The sequence below is a fragment of the Falco punctatus genome, assembly GCF_963210335.1.
Source record: "Falco punctatus genome assembly, chromosome: 3".
Classification (NCBI taxonomy): domain Eukaryota; kingdom Metazoa; phylum Chordata; class Aves; order Falconiformes; family Falconidae; genus Falco; species Falco punctatus.
In genome coordinates, this window is record NC_137582.1 from 97,495,849 (window position 1) to 97,509,183 (window position 13,335).

At 43.7% G+C, this 13,335-nt stretch overlaps 1 protein-coding gene across 14 annotated transcripts in view; it reads left to right on the forward strand.

Moving 5' to 3' along the window:
* The window catches only part of ATXN1 (ataxin 1), a 226,535-nt gene that overhangs the window by 100,848 nt on the left and 112,352 nt on the right, over positions 1–13,335 (forward strand). For 7 of the 14 annotated variants that reach the window (XR_013926572.1, XM_080378258.1, XM_080378263.1 and 4 more), the window contains one exon: positions 11,532–11,622. The exons of 6 other annotated variants lie outside the window; for them this stretch is intronic. The gene's annotated coding sequence lies outside the window, so the exon portion shown is untranslated. Of the gene's footprint in view, positions 1–6,851; positions 6,994–11,531; positions 11,623–13,335 lie in introns of all 14 variants that reach the window. One more of the 14 variants, XM_080378260.1, reaches the window with a different exon arrangement.

Consider the following 13,335-nt stretch of genomic DNA (forward strand, 5'->3'; position numbering starts at 1 on the left):
GACAGGAGCTGTCATTCATTGTATGCCTGTACAGAAGCCAAGTAGGTCAGTGTTTTTAGGTACTACTGTATATTACTACTGTATCCCCACATGGGTGGGTTACCACCCTCTAGCAAATCTTCCTGTAGGTGTTTTTGCTGCAATGTTTTAGTGGGGCTCTGCTCAGGTTACTTTGGTCCTGCGGGCTGCTCGAGCCCTGGATGAGCAAAGGTGAGCAGAGTGAGCTCCAGCTCTGCAACAGGTTCCTGTAAGGGGGAGCGAGGCAGTTGCCCCTTCCTGGAGACTTGAGCCAGAGAGGCACAATGGCAGAAGCAGCCAGAAGACAGACTCTGGGCCCAAAATGGATATAAATCTCTACCCTAAGCTGATTTGTTGTTTAGTCCAGCTTTTCCCTCTTCCCTGAGCCTTTTTTGCTCAACTTCACTCGTAACTGGCTCATCTTTATCCTCTTTTTTTCAAACCTTCACTCACTCTCCTTCCATTCAGCTGAACTCTTCCTCACTGAATGCAGAGCCTCATGTTTCATTACCAAAGCAGCTGCAGGGGAGCAGAAGACCCAAGGGCTGTCCATTCATGCATCTTCTGCTGAGACACAGTAGCTTGCTTGCTTGCTCCAGGTCTGTTTCAAGGCAGAGGAAACTAAAATAGCTTAAAATACTTAGCCCTCTTGAAGGTGAACATGTGACTGCCTCAAACTGCATCACCACGAAAAGCTTACAGAAATAACATGTGGTCTGCTGCCATCTGCTTACACCTCTTTCCTCCACCCTCCGTTGCTCTTGTCATCTCAGACTGCTGCAAGCTCTTCTAAGCAAAGACCATTTTCTCTGTCTTGCAGAGGGCGTGCTGCTGTGGCACCTTCTCCACACCACCTTTGCTTAGCTCTCAGTTTGCACTGTAATACAAATAATAGTAATAGAGTTGACAGTTTTATAATGTAGTCTTAATGGGGATGTGGGTTGAACCAAACAGGAGTTTCATCTTGTGGTATCTGCCCAGTTGTAACTCATCCCTAACATGAATTTGTTGGTAACGCTCAGATCTTAGGTATTGATCAATGATGTAATTGTCATCCTATAGTAGGACAGATGATGTAATCCTTACCCAGTTACGGAAGACAGTGACCTTGAGACAGATCAGATGGTTGAGCAGCATAGATGTATCACTGATTATAAAATGCTCTTGTTTTAAAACTAAACTGTCACCTGTTAATTGTTGGGGAGGAATAACTATAAAAAAATGCCAGCATGCTGCAGAAGATACAGCATTTATAGACTTTCACCAGCAGTTACATACTCTTGCTTTGACAGGAGACTTTTGGTAGGTTTACTGCATTGTTGCTTTGCCCGTCATTTCAATTTATGTCAGGGTAGCTTAAAAGCTGACTTTTGTAAGCCCAAGGAAAAGATTTGTTTGTGATAACAAGTCACTTTAAAAAAAAAAAAAAGAAAAAAGTAAAGTAGAGGTGGATGTGATAGGAGAAGTTCTGGTAGATGGGAGAAAAGCATGTGGCACAGTTTTGCCAATAGGAAAGCCTAGTCATCCCACCTTCCTCCCCCACTGGAGATGGCTTGAATATACATTATTCTTGAATAAGAGGTAGCATCACTTTTCAATAGAATACTTAATAAAAGAAAAAAGTGATAAGCATGGACCAGCTTTTTCTTTTAGATGAACAGTAGGCAGAACTCAAAAAAGGTCATGAAGAAAAGAGAAATAAAATCGCTTCCTTTGATTGCTGATAACATGGTTGAGAAAAAGACATATTTTTATCTCAGTGGAAAGAGACTCTGAGAGACCCCAGTGCAAGCGTAAGAAACGTTCATTTATGAGAAGCATGGATACTGGAAAGAAAAAATGGAGCGGTTTGCAAAGACAAATGGTTGAAGAGCTATTTTTGGTTCTGCTGGTGGTATTTTCTTCTTAACTACTAATGCATTTCTGGCCTCACATTTACTGCTTTGTGTCAGAATTTTCTGGATTTTTTTTGTTCCTCTTTCCTTAGTAAACTGGCACATTTGCAAGATAACTATTAAACTGAGGAATTTGCCAAAGACTTCTCTTCAAGTAGATCCTTACTGAAAGTAGTGGAAGAAGTTAATCATTTGCATGATTTTGTGACTTCATAAAAAAAGACTACAAAAGAGTGATCTGACTAATTAAGTACTTTAATTAATTGATCTTAGGAAATCAGAGACATCGCTCAGTCAGATCCTGTCTTTTCCACTTTTTTTTGAGGAGAAATTTCTCCTGTAGCTTGCGTTTGAAACTAATGAGTATTATAGGCAAGAATGTATTTTTTCTGAGTTCTACGAGTATGTGCTTTGTATTGTTGAAATACATTTCCCTGTTTCATGGACTTATCAGGTCCGTTTTCCTACAGTATTTGCTTACGGATAATGTTGCATAATGTCTAGGGGACTCCTAATGTGTAAGATCTTACAGTCTGTTAAAAGCAGTTAAGATGTTAAAATCTGTCCAGTTCTTTATGTGAAAAGGGCCTTATGCTTGGAAATCCTTCATGCTGTGCCTTAGTGAGAATTTCAGGTTTCAGAGGGGTGAAATAAGAACTTTGATGGATGTGGTCCCTTCAACAGTATTTCTTTTCTAAGTGTGCAATAAATCTAGATGTGGATAATTGAAATTGTGAGCAAATCATGAAAAGAAGGAAATTACTTTAATCCTGTGATGCCAAAGGAAACAGAAAATCTCTCACACACAGTCTCTGTCCCAGGGATTAAGCATGCGTCTTCATTTTTAAGCAAGCTTCTGTAATGGGGTGCAACCACTTAAAAACTCAAGTTTCTTAATTTAATTTATTATTTAAATTCCTGTCTATTAACACAGGAAGAGGCTCTGGTTGCAGGGGGAACCATTCTTCACTGAGCTGTCAGCCCAGCTTCTGAGTGCTCTGCTCTCCTTTATGGTTTCATTCCCACAGCTGTGTATGAGCTAGGCAGCTGCTCTTACCCCTGTTTTAGAATCATAGAATCATTTAGGTTGGAAATTACTTTTAAGATCATTGAGTCCAACCATTGACGTAGCACTGCCAGGTCCATCACTAAACCATGTCCCTAACCACTGCATCTACACGTCTTTTAAATACATCCAGGGATGGTGACTCAACCACCTCCCTGGGCGGCCTCTTCCAATGTAGAAATATTTCCTAATATCCAATCTAATCTTTCTAATATGTGGCCATTCTTAGGTGCTTCTGTGGTTTCTAACACATCAATAATCCTTGTGTCTTTACTGCTACATGGATCTCCATCCCCTACTTCCACTGAGATGGCAGACAGGAGAACCTTGCTAGCACACACTCCTTCAAACACGACTGTGTTGGCCCCGGCTGATCTCTAGTGAGCCTGGTTTTATCCCTTTCCCCCTTCCAATCCAGTTTAAAGCTCTTTCAGTGAGCACTGTGAAATCCTATGCATGGATCCTTTTCCCACTTTGAGACAGGTGTATCTTGCCTGTTGCCAGCAGGCCTGGTGTCGTGATCAAAAATCCCCAAATTCTGCTGGTGACACCAGGCTCAGAGCCAAGTATTAATCTGCTGGCTCTGCCTGCTGCTTCCCTGACCATTGCCTGCAGCTGGAGGGATGGAGGAGAGCACCGCTCGTGCTTCTGATCCCTTAACCAGCCATCCCAAGGCCTGGAAGTCCCCCTTGATTGCCCTCAGACTTCTTGCTGCAAGTTCCTCACTGCCTACCTGAAAAATCAGTAATGGGTAAAAATCTGTGGGCCGTACCAGGGTAGGAAGCTTTCCCTTCCCACCTTTAGCCCGGGCCCCAGGGAGGCAGCAGACTGCCCTGAGAAGTGTGTGCACTCTGCATATTGGGCCTTCTGTTCCCTGCAGGAGGGAGTCTCCTGTGACAATAACTTGCCTTTTTTACTTTACGGAAGCAGTTTTGATGCAGGGGGTAGACCGACTTAACTGTGGCGACACCTCCATGCTAGATGAACCGTCTTCCTTGTTACTGTTGGGTTCCACTTGCAAAGCCTCACAGCTGTTACGCAGGGGCAGGTGGGGTTGACACAGAGGGGACAACCTGCTGCACCAGGCAGAAACTTGTCACCATGGCCCCCTGTCCCTCAAGTGACTGTGTTCAGCCAGGTGGAGAGAGGACAGGGAATCCTCTCTGCCATGTGTATCATGTATCGTGTTGGACCTGTCTCGGGGAAGGTTGGGTGCCTGTTACCTGACTCTGCCACACTCCCTGATACTCCTCAACCTACTCCCGGAGCAATATCAATAAGCGGAGGAGTTCCTCTACCTGGGCACATCTCTCACAGATGTGCTCACTGCTGCCATCTGATACTGGCATCATTTTGCAGATGAGGTACAGAAATGCTGAAGGACAGGCTTGTAGGAGCTCAGTGATGTTGTGGTTTGACAGTTTCCCAGATCCTGGGCAACTATTCTGTCCTGTAGGTCACCCTTGTGCTTGAATCCTTCCCCAGTGTTTTTTGTTTGGTGCCAGTGGCATTCAGTTGCTCTCTGCTCCAATTTTTCCAGTGTGGTCACAGCTCAGTTACCTCAGCTCGCTCGCATCCTTGACTAGGAGCATTTACGCACTCCAGAGGCAGTGACAGGTCACCGAACAGTTTCTGCCTCTAAAGTAGTGCTTCAAAGAGTGAAATTTGCCCCAGGGCTGTGGAGCAGACTTCAGGCTGTGTATCAACTCCTAAAGTCCAATCTTCTTAACTTAGAGCACACCCCCTGCGTTTTGCTTCTGCACTTAATTGAATTGCTTTGTTGTTTCAAAACAAAATGGAGCAATGTGTCCATGAAGCTTCCACTTACGCAAATTCCTTTTTATTTTCTCCGCCTTTGTCAGCTACGGCCTTGCCTTCCAAGTTTAGACAGCAGGTTTTGGGAGACTCAGACCTTCAGGTGAACCTTTACATTAACTTTTCTGTATCTTTCTCTTTCTGCTTTCTAGGATATCATAAAAAGCCCCAAACGTGCAACAAAAGCATAAAAAGATTAAAGTATTCGTTCAAGATTTCTCTCCTTTACAGCTTTTCAGAGCTGTTTTGCAGCGTGGAAGTGGAGGCTGAACCCTGGGCTGGTTTTGCTGACCAGGGAGTTATGCATGGCATGAATGACAACCCTGTTGTCCTTGTTCAAGCCTGCTCCAAGTTAGGTGGGAGAGGGGAAGAGCCCAGACCTGTCCCATACCACGTCCAGTGTGATCTCAGACTCAAGGATGCTTTTCCTAAATGCTCACACGTGCTCCAGGAAACTCCCTTTTCTTCGGAGCCCTTTGCTCTCCTGCCCTGCACCTGTCTCAGACATGCTGCGTAGGCTGTCCCTTGAGATTTCCTGTTCCAAAGTTACTAATGTTTTAGGGTATCTGTTATGGCAAGTCCGTAATGATCTGAACTTAAATAATTGTGTTTCATAAGATACAGGGAGGGACATTCTCATCTGTCGTAAGTTGCTGTAGCTTCTCAACCTAGAAGAACTCACGTGGGTTTGTACCAAAGCATTATCTGTTGAATTACAGTGATGGAAATCTTCCTCACACCCCTTGGTAGTCTGCATTTCTTTCATGCTGCACTCAGGAAACTGGGTCTCTGAAATCAAAACATACATCCTCTGCTTCCTAACATTCTTCTTCATAAAGCTGTGAAGAGGCCTGGACACAGTCCAGGTAATTCTGGGTTATTTTCTTGCCCTGAATTTCTTCACTAGTCAGTGGGGTTTTTTTTCCACGCCTCTTCACTGCTCTGCTAGCCAAACTGAAACATTATGGGGACTTGCTGCATAGTCTAGAGACTGATGAATTGTCAGGACGAGAGATCTGTATATCTGATTTTCTGGAAGACTCAAAGGAAAATCAAGATAATTTTAAGGACATGGAGGGTGAGTCGTTACTGCTTACCTGCCTCAACTATTGATGTAAGTGCCTGACACCAAGCGATGTGTGTGTTGGTGGGTAGAGTATCAAAACCTCATGTGAATCAGAATTCACTCCAGTATGCGCCATGAAATAAAAGTCAGGCCATACACATCTATGCCTTGTCTCATGTTCCGAACAGTTACTCTTTTTCAGAAAATAAGCATATTTTTGGACTTGGTTTGCTCTTTCTGGCAGCAGTTCTTCTTGTGAGTGAGAGGATTTGGGTAAACTTGTTGCTCAGCATGGCACTTGCATCAGGTTGCAGCTACATTCCCTTGTACTGCGTTTATTTTTTCTGTAGTCAAGAGACATTCACCAGATGGAGGAATGGAGCTCTCCAGCCAGAGACCTTACCATGAGACTTTGGTAGAATACTCTTGGTTTGGCTTAGTTTCATTTCCTCTCCAGTTGGAGGAAGGTTTCCATTTTCCTTGCTGCTTCTTTGATCTTGCCTAACTCTTTAGGGTTACTAGGAAAGCCTGCTGACCTGTGCTTGCATGCATTTTGGTGCTTTCCATATATATATTTACCTTTCCAGTGGAAGAAAAAGTTTAGCTTGGTTTGTATAATAGACCTATATAATGGGTGAATGCAGAAGACAAGACAAGAATGTTTGCAGAGCTTGTTTGTTTGATTCAGATAGATGAGAGCCAGGAAGTCCAACTTAATACAGTAGTCAGCAACTTAAAGCTGTGTCTAGATGGGGGAAAAAAAATGCACAGGCTTTCTTTATAATACAGCTCTCAGCATGGTCACAAAGATACGGCGGTAATGGTTCATGCTCTCCCAGTGTAGATGTAGTCTGTTACGGTAAAAGTCAGGTATTTCTATATTTACTGTTAGAAATAGGTGGAGCTTGTTGATGTTTGAAGACACCTGAACAAGATGAAGTTTGTGTCATACAGTACAATGGGGCTTAGATCCCTGACTTTTATCTTTCAGCTTTCAGAAAGTCTCAGCAGTGCTTTAAGACCCTTTGAAGACTTGTTCCCAGCTCCCTGGTTTCTAGTGGAGGGCCTGAGAGATCAGACCATCTGTAGGTCTGCTCTGCCCATGCATTTGGAGGCTGCCTGCCTGCTGCTCTGTAAGAATCTTCTGGGGTTTAAATCGTTCCTGCCAATGTATGCTTTGCCTCTTGTTGTGGGGAGGAGAGTAAGTAGTAAGCACCAAGGCCACAAGTGAAGTTTGTGCTGATAGGAAGGTGCCATCCCACAAAGGGAAATATCCCATGTAAACAGGACCTGTTTTGCATTTTTCTTCTTTTCTCTGCTTGTACACCTTTCTTATAATCTGAGAGATCTGGCATCGGTCTTGAAAGGGTGCTCTGCAAAGCATGGATTTGGAATGTTCCACGGGAGAATCTGCCTGCCTCTCTTTCAATAAAATTAAGAAATTAGACCTTTCGCTTCTATTTTGGAAGTATTACACAAGGAGAAAGCAACTTTACAAGTCCTCTCTGTCATGCCATAAAACTGGGTGGTAGTAACCTTTGGGGAAAAAACATATAATACCTCATTTGCTCTTTTCTTCTGAGGCTCAGCAGCAGCGGTGGTCCCCTCTGCAGCAGATTTCAGGGGTGCAACTGGCACCCTAGAAAAGGAAAAACACTTGAGTAATTTGCATAGTGGATCAGAATCCAGCCCGCCTAGCTGCCAGAGCAAAGACCACAAACTTTCACATTTGAGTCATCTGCTGAAAACCTACATATTTTTGTGAAGAAGGAACTAAATGTTTATTTTAAAGTAATCTTATTTGCTTTGTTGTAGGTGAATCATCTGACTCTTAAATGGTGAAGGTTATGTATCAACAGGATTTTCTTGCTGGCTTTCAGTGTCTGCTGAACTGCAATGATCAGAGTTGACCTTGCTTCCAGTCATAAGAACAATTGTTTGATTCTAGTGTGAATATCAATGTTTGTGTCTATAGAAACCAATCAACACTTCCTTCTAATTTTTGTAAATAGGCTGTGACTGTGACACTTGGATTTCCTGTCTCTTGCATATCTGAATCAAAAAAATCTCTGCACATAACGATGTCTTGACTTCTGCATTCACAATCTATTGTGCTGTTAATAGGCAGAGTCTTTATTACAGTCTGTATTTCTCCTGTTGAGCTATGTCCAGACATCACTGGAGGCTATAATCTTCTTTTATTTTTATTCTACACCATAGATTTGTTTAAGGGACTGTCTCAGTTATAACTGTAGGGAATAGCAAGTGATTTAAGAAAAGCTGGTTGAACTGCCAACAATCAACCTCGCACAACTTTTAGCATTTTCCCAAGATAATCTTTTAAAGTGACATTTTTTCCAGCTTGGCAGCAGTTTCCTATTGATTGTTCTTCCTTTTTACATTTTAATGTGAATGATTTAGGTTGTCTTTATACCAAGATACAAACCCTTGCATTTTTGTACCTTTTTAAAAAAAAAATTGGCCAGCTGTGTCATTGAGTAGCTGTGTAGCACCTTCAAAATTGGGTGTGGATATTTGGAATTGGGCTGTAGAGTTGCCCTGGTATTGGATATCTGCCTTCTCATTTGCAGGAAGATTTGTCCAGCGTCAGTCAGTTTATAAACTCTGAAATGGCTCATTTTGTACCTACACAGCAGGAGCTCATTAGGTGGTGCTGCACTGAGCATACTGTATGTCAAAGCTGAAGGACTTGCTTTGATACCGCTCGATGTGTCTCCCTAGGAGTGCTGTGGACCTTAGCGTAGGAAGGCAGAGGGAGGAGATGCCCTCCTGCATTTTCAGCAAAGCTGTTGGTTGCCCAGACAGGGTGGAGCAGGAGAGGATGGAGAGAAAATACAGGCTATGGGACATGTGCTCAGGAGAAATGTTGGGGAACATGGAACTGTCTGAACAAGGAGATGTGGGGGCAGTTCTGGCTCAAATCACTAAGTGTGGGGACAGCATTTTGGAGCCATTGTGATGGGATTGTTATTAAGATGAGGTCCCAGGAGGAAACTGGGGTGAAGAGTCTGATGAGGGAAGCAGTAGAAGCCACAGAAGGAAAGGTCAGAGGGAAATTTCTGTTCTGTACATTGAGATGGAGTTTGTGACTCCTGAGGCTGCAGTTGGGTGCTGCTTGTCCCGTCTGGTGTGAAGATAGAAGATCATTGCACCTCTGTTTGTTATAGTCCAAGCGCTTGATACAGCCTCACAGCCCTACTGAAACAGCAGATTGAACTGTGCAGGTGCTGTCCCTCTGCATCAGTGCAAAAACCCTGATGCGAAACCACACAGTTTAGCTTAAACTGCTGCTAAGTCTGTTCCAAGTGTGTAACTTTGCACTGAAGTGGATGAGGAGCATTCATGCAGTTTGTACAAGCAGCTCAGTGGTGGAGAAGTAATCTCCAAGAGGGTGCAGCAAGTGTCTTGCTGGCAGTAGTACCTCATGTGAGTGTATCTCCTCCTACCTGTTCATATCCCTTAGTCTTACTGTTCTTGTGCTGTCAGCGTGAATCTGCGAATGCACACTGCGTGTCTTAACCCTGCGGTTCTGGTTCACATGAGGTCCGGTCCTCTGCTCCTGCTCGCAGTAATGTTAGTGCCTCCAGTGGAAGAGGTCTGTTTGTTTCCATTTGAAAGTTTCAGCCCTGGTAATGATTTTGGTCTGGTTTTATGTGCACATGTCCTCGTCTGGGTCTGCCTGTGTCAGCACAAGCTTCGACATGCTCACTGCACCTCCCCTTGGAAATGACCCTCTGTAGGTCTGCTCTGGGGTGGAGCGAGTTCTCCCCAGCTGTTGGAGGCAAAACTGGGTTAGCATAAAAGAGCATGAAGAGTAGTTTGTAGCCGCTCCGGTTTATTTTCACCATAACGGATTACAAAACGCTTTTACACCAGACTGCTAGCACTTCTGAAGGGAGACAGTCATCACAGGAAGAGGGGCAGCTGGTGCCAAGCATGTGTGTGGGAGGAAAACCTCATCGAGTGGCGTAGCTGGGTTTGGAAGGGACCTTTGTCCACAACCTCAGTCTCTGAGTCTCAGTTCAGTCTGTGCAATGGGGAAAAAACCTTCTTACAGGGATGTTGCGAGCATGTGCTAATTTTAGTATATCAGGCAGTTAGGTAATAGGGTGACAGCCAGAAAATAACCCATAAGGAAATAGCTTGTTCTGTTTTTAAAGCATAGGGTTTAGGACCATTTTTAATAGTGAGAATGAAGCAAACTACTGAGTGTTGCTTATTCAGTAACACCAACTCTACTATACCATGAATGGCACCATTTCCTGTGAAAAAACCCCTATGTGATCATAAAATTAAGAAAGAAGATGAGGTGTTGAACAATTGGCCATATTTCTGGTATTTCCTTGTCTTTAAGTTTTTGACTTAACATTCTTGCCATGTCTGTGTATGTATGTGTAACGAACTGTTTGTGACCAAGTTTGCAGTTGCTCAGTACTTTCTATCAAAAGATGTTAAGCATTTTAAAGAGGGCTTAAAGGACATTAAAGCATTTTACACTTCTGCCAGCATGCTTTCTTAAGCAGATTTCTGTCTCTGAAAGTGCTTACCTCTGGTTGCTGAAAATGACTGCATCTTTAACTGAAGGAGACAAAGGGGAAATGTTTTTTATGACTTAAGTCTTCTAAATCTGATTGATAGAAAGTCATTCTTGGTCCAGGTCTCCCTGATAAGTCATTTCCCTATATTTGTAAGTCCTTGCATAGCAACAGGTGAGTGAGAGATACAAAAAAATACGGCTGTGAAACCACAGATGATGTCAGCAAGGAAATAGAGCTGGGTTAACTCTCATAACTAGGCTTAAATCATTTTGAAAATGACACCATTTGAAATTATCTGTGTTGCTTGCTTGCACAGTGTTCAAGGAGTTGAGCATCTTACTGTATAGCAGAGGAAACGGGCACACTGACAAGTAAAAAACAAAATTATCACAGCACCTGTTGGCGACTTCCCTGGGTGCTGAATAGGTATTGCTCCAGCTGATTTCAGAGTTACGAGGATTCAGCAACTCTGAAACCCAAACATGCAGCGTTTCAAGGCGCAGAAAGAAGTTGACATGAGAAAACGTTGGTCTTGGCAAGTTTTGCCACAGAGTAAATGATGTGTGAACTCCCCCTGTAAGAGCGACCCCTTAGTAACTGCCCTTGTGTGTGCTATTAGGCCAGTGGACGTGTGGTGAACGAGGCGGCTCACCACCCTGCCTGGAAGGAGTTGCCCTTCTGTGTTTACTCAGGTCTGAGATCTGGCGGTCTGGGCAGCTGCTGCAGAGCCTGTCGGTCCATGCACCCAGCTGCCTTGTTTCTCAACCCATCTTGCTGCTCTTGCTCTGGCTTCACGAGATTGTCTCTGTCTGTAGCACAGCTAGAGCAAGCACAGTGATGGGAAATGGCTTGGGCTTTTTCTTTTCTTGAGGAGGTAAAGATGCTGTGCCTTGTCCAGGCAGTCTGAATAGTTTTTGTTGTTGGGGCCATGTGTTTAGTAATTTGACTTTGCTGTTAATCTGTTTTATTCAGTCAGAGGCATACCACAGACCTATCTTTTGATCAGGCAGCATTCATGTGCTGTAATAATTCAAAAGCAGTGTTCACAGATTAGCGTGAAATGCCTGTTGCTCACTTCTGTACATGCGTGTCTTGCCCTTGCCTTCCCTTAGGTACAGCTTACTCTGCAAGTTGCAAACTCCATGGAGCAGGTGCTGCACAGCAGGATCCAGGTTTCATCGTGTTTTCTGGACATGCCGTAATGTAAGTAAGGGTACTTTGTCTTGCTGAGTAATTAGAATGGTTCACAGTAGCTGAACTTGCAGTGTTTCCTGCGTGCAGGCTGGTGCAGAAAGGGATTTTTCTTTCCAGGCTGAGAGAGGGCTTTGCAAGTGTTCTCCAGGTCACAGCAGCAGCTGGCTGTTTGGGCGCTGGACAAAGATATAATTTGGAAATAGCTTCAAAGTTTAGAGATGGCCCTTTGCGGACTAACACTCCCAGATGAGTTAAGTGGGGGAAGTTCACACCTCTCAGTGCTGTTGTTTCATTCTGCCAGGCTGCAGACTCGGCGAGAGTGCAGCACGCAGATTTTTGTAGTAAGAGCTTTTGTTGCTCCCAGAAGTGCTAGAAACTTAATTGCTTTCAAAGGCAAGCCCGGAATCTGGAGGACCCAGTACAACCTGCTGAGAGAACATAAATCATGAGATACTATCAGGTTTCTGTGCTTGGGCTTGCGTGGAGTGAGTTTGCTTTGTGAGCGAATGCCTTTGGAATACACTGGTATGTGGGTTTTTTGTTGATTCTTAGACATAGCAGTAATTGTTGTTGGCGTTGTTAATGGGCATCTATGTTCTGCTCTGTAGTTACTGTTCATGTTTACTAAAAAGTGTGCAGACAAAAAGAAATACTTGTTCTGCCGTGAAATTATGAAAGCATTTCTACATTTAAATGGATTGACAGCCGTCATCCAGGTGGTTCCCAGCCATTGTCCCTTCAAATATGCATGGAGAGAGAGTTGGCCGGTTGTCGTTTGACCACTGCTGTTTATCTTTGCTTAGAGACAGCACTTAAAATGCCAGTATTTACTTTTTTTACGCTAGTTTGCCAGCCACTTTTGTCCCTAGCCAAATGAACCGTGATGGCAACTGTGAAGAAACTGCCTTTTGTGGATAAGGAATAACATTTTCAAATGTCCTTACATAGCATGGTTCCCGAGTTTTATTTTCCAGAGTAGCTCTTGTGAAAATCTGTGGAGGTGGTCCTTAAGTTGGTCTGGGTGGGGGCTGGGTTTTTTTCTCCACAACCCAGTTTTCCCCATTGCCTTAAATACTTAGTTTATAGGCTTTCCATTGATAGGAATACTCTTTTGATATATTTTGCGTGGAAACTAAAGCAGGAAAAGGTTTCAAGTTAAGCCAGCCAAATAATCTTAGGTCTTTTGATCAGTTTCCATTTGTATTAAACCAGTAACCTGACCTATTAGACGTTGTTTGAAAGGAAGTTCAGTGTTTAAAGAAGATAAACATACCAGTTGACATTCAATATGCCTTCTCAAGTCACCAGCAGAAACTGCGCCGAACCTTGTTGGCAGAAGTGCCTTCTGCAAAGGGTTCCTAAAAACACCTCCCCAGCTCTTGGATTCATTTCTGAAATGCTCTGGCACTGCCGTGGGTCTGGTGCCAGTGCTGGACACTTGGTCCCGCTCCAGTTGGAGCTGAAGAAGGGCTCAGTTTTAAGACCTCTAGGACGCCTTTGTGTCCAGAAGAAACTGAACACGGGAGTAATATGTCATCCAGACTGTGGTATTCCTAGAAATTGATGAATATGCTGTTTTAATTTGAGGAGCTTATATAGCTGAAGTTAGAGATACTAGTGCTTAGAAGCAAGAGATCTGCAGCTCTTAAGACTGCCTGGTGCACAAACAAGCAAAGATCTACATTGCTTTGAGGTGCTGACAGTTATCGCAGCTTTGTGCAG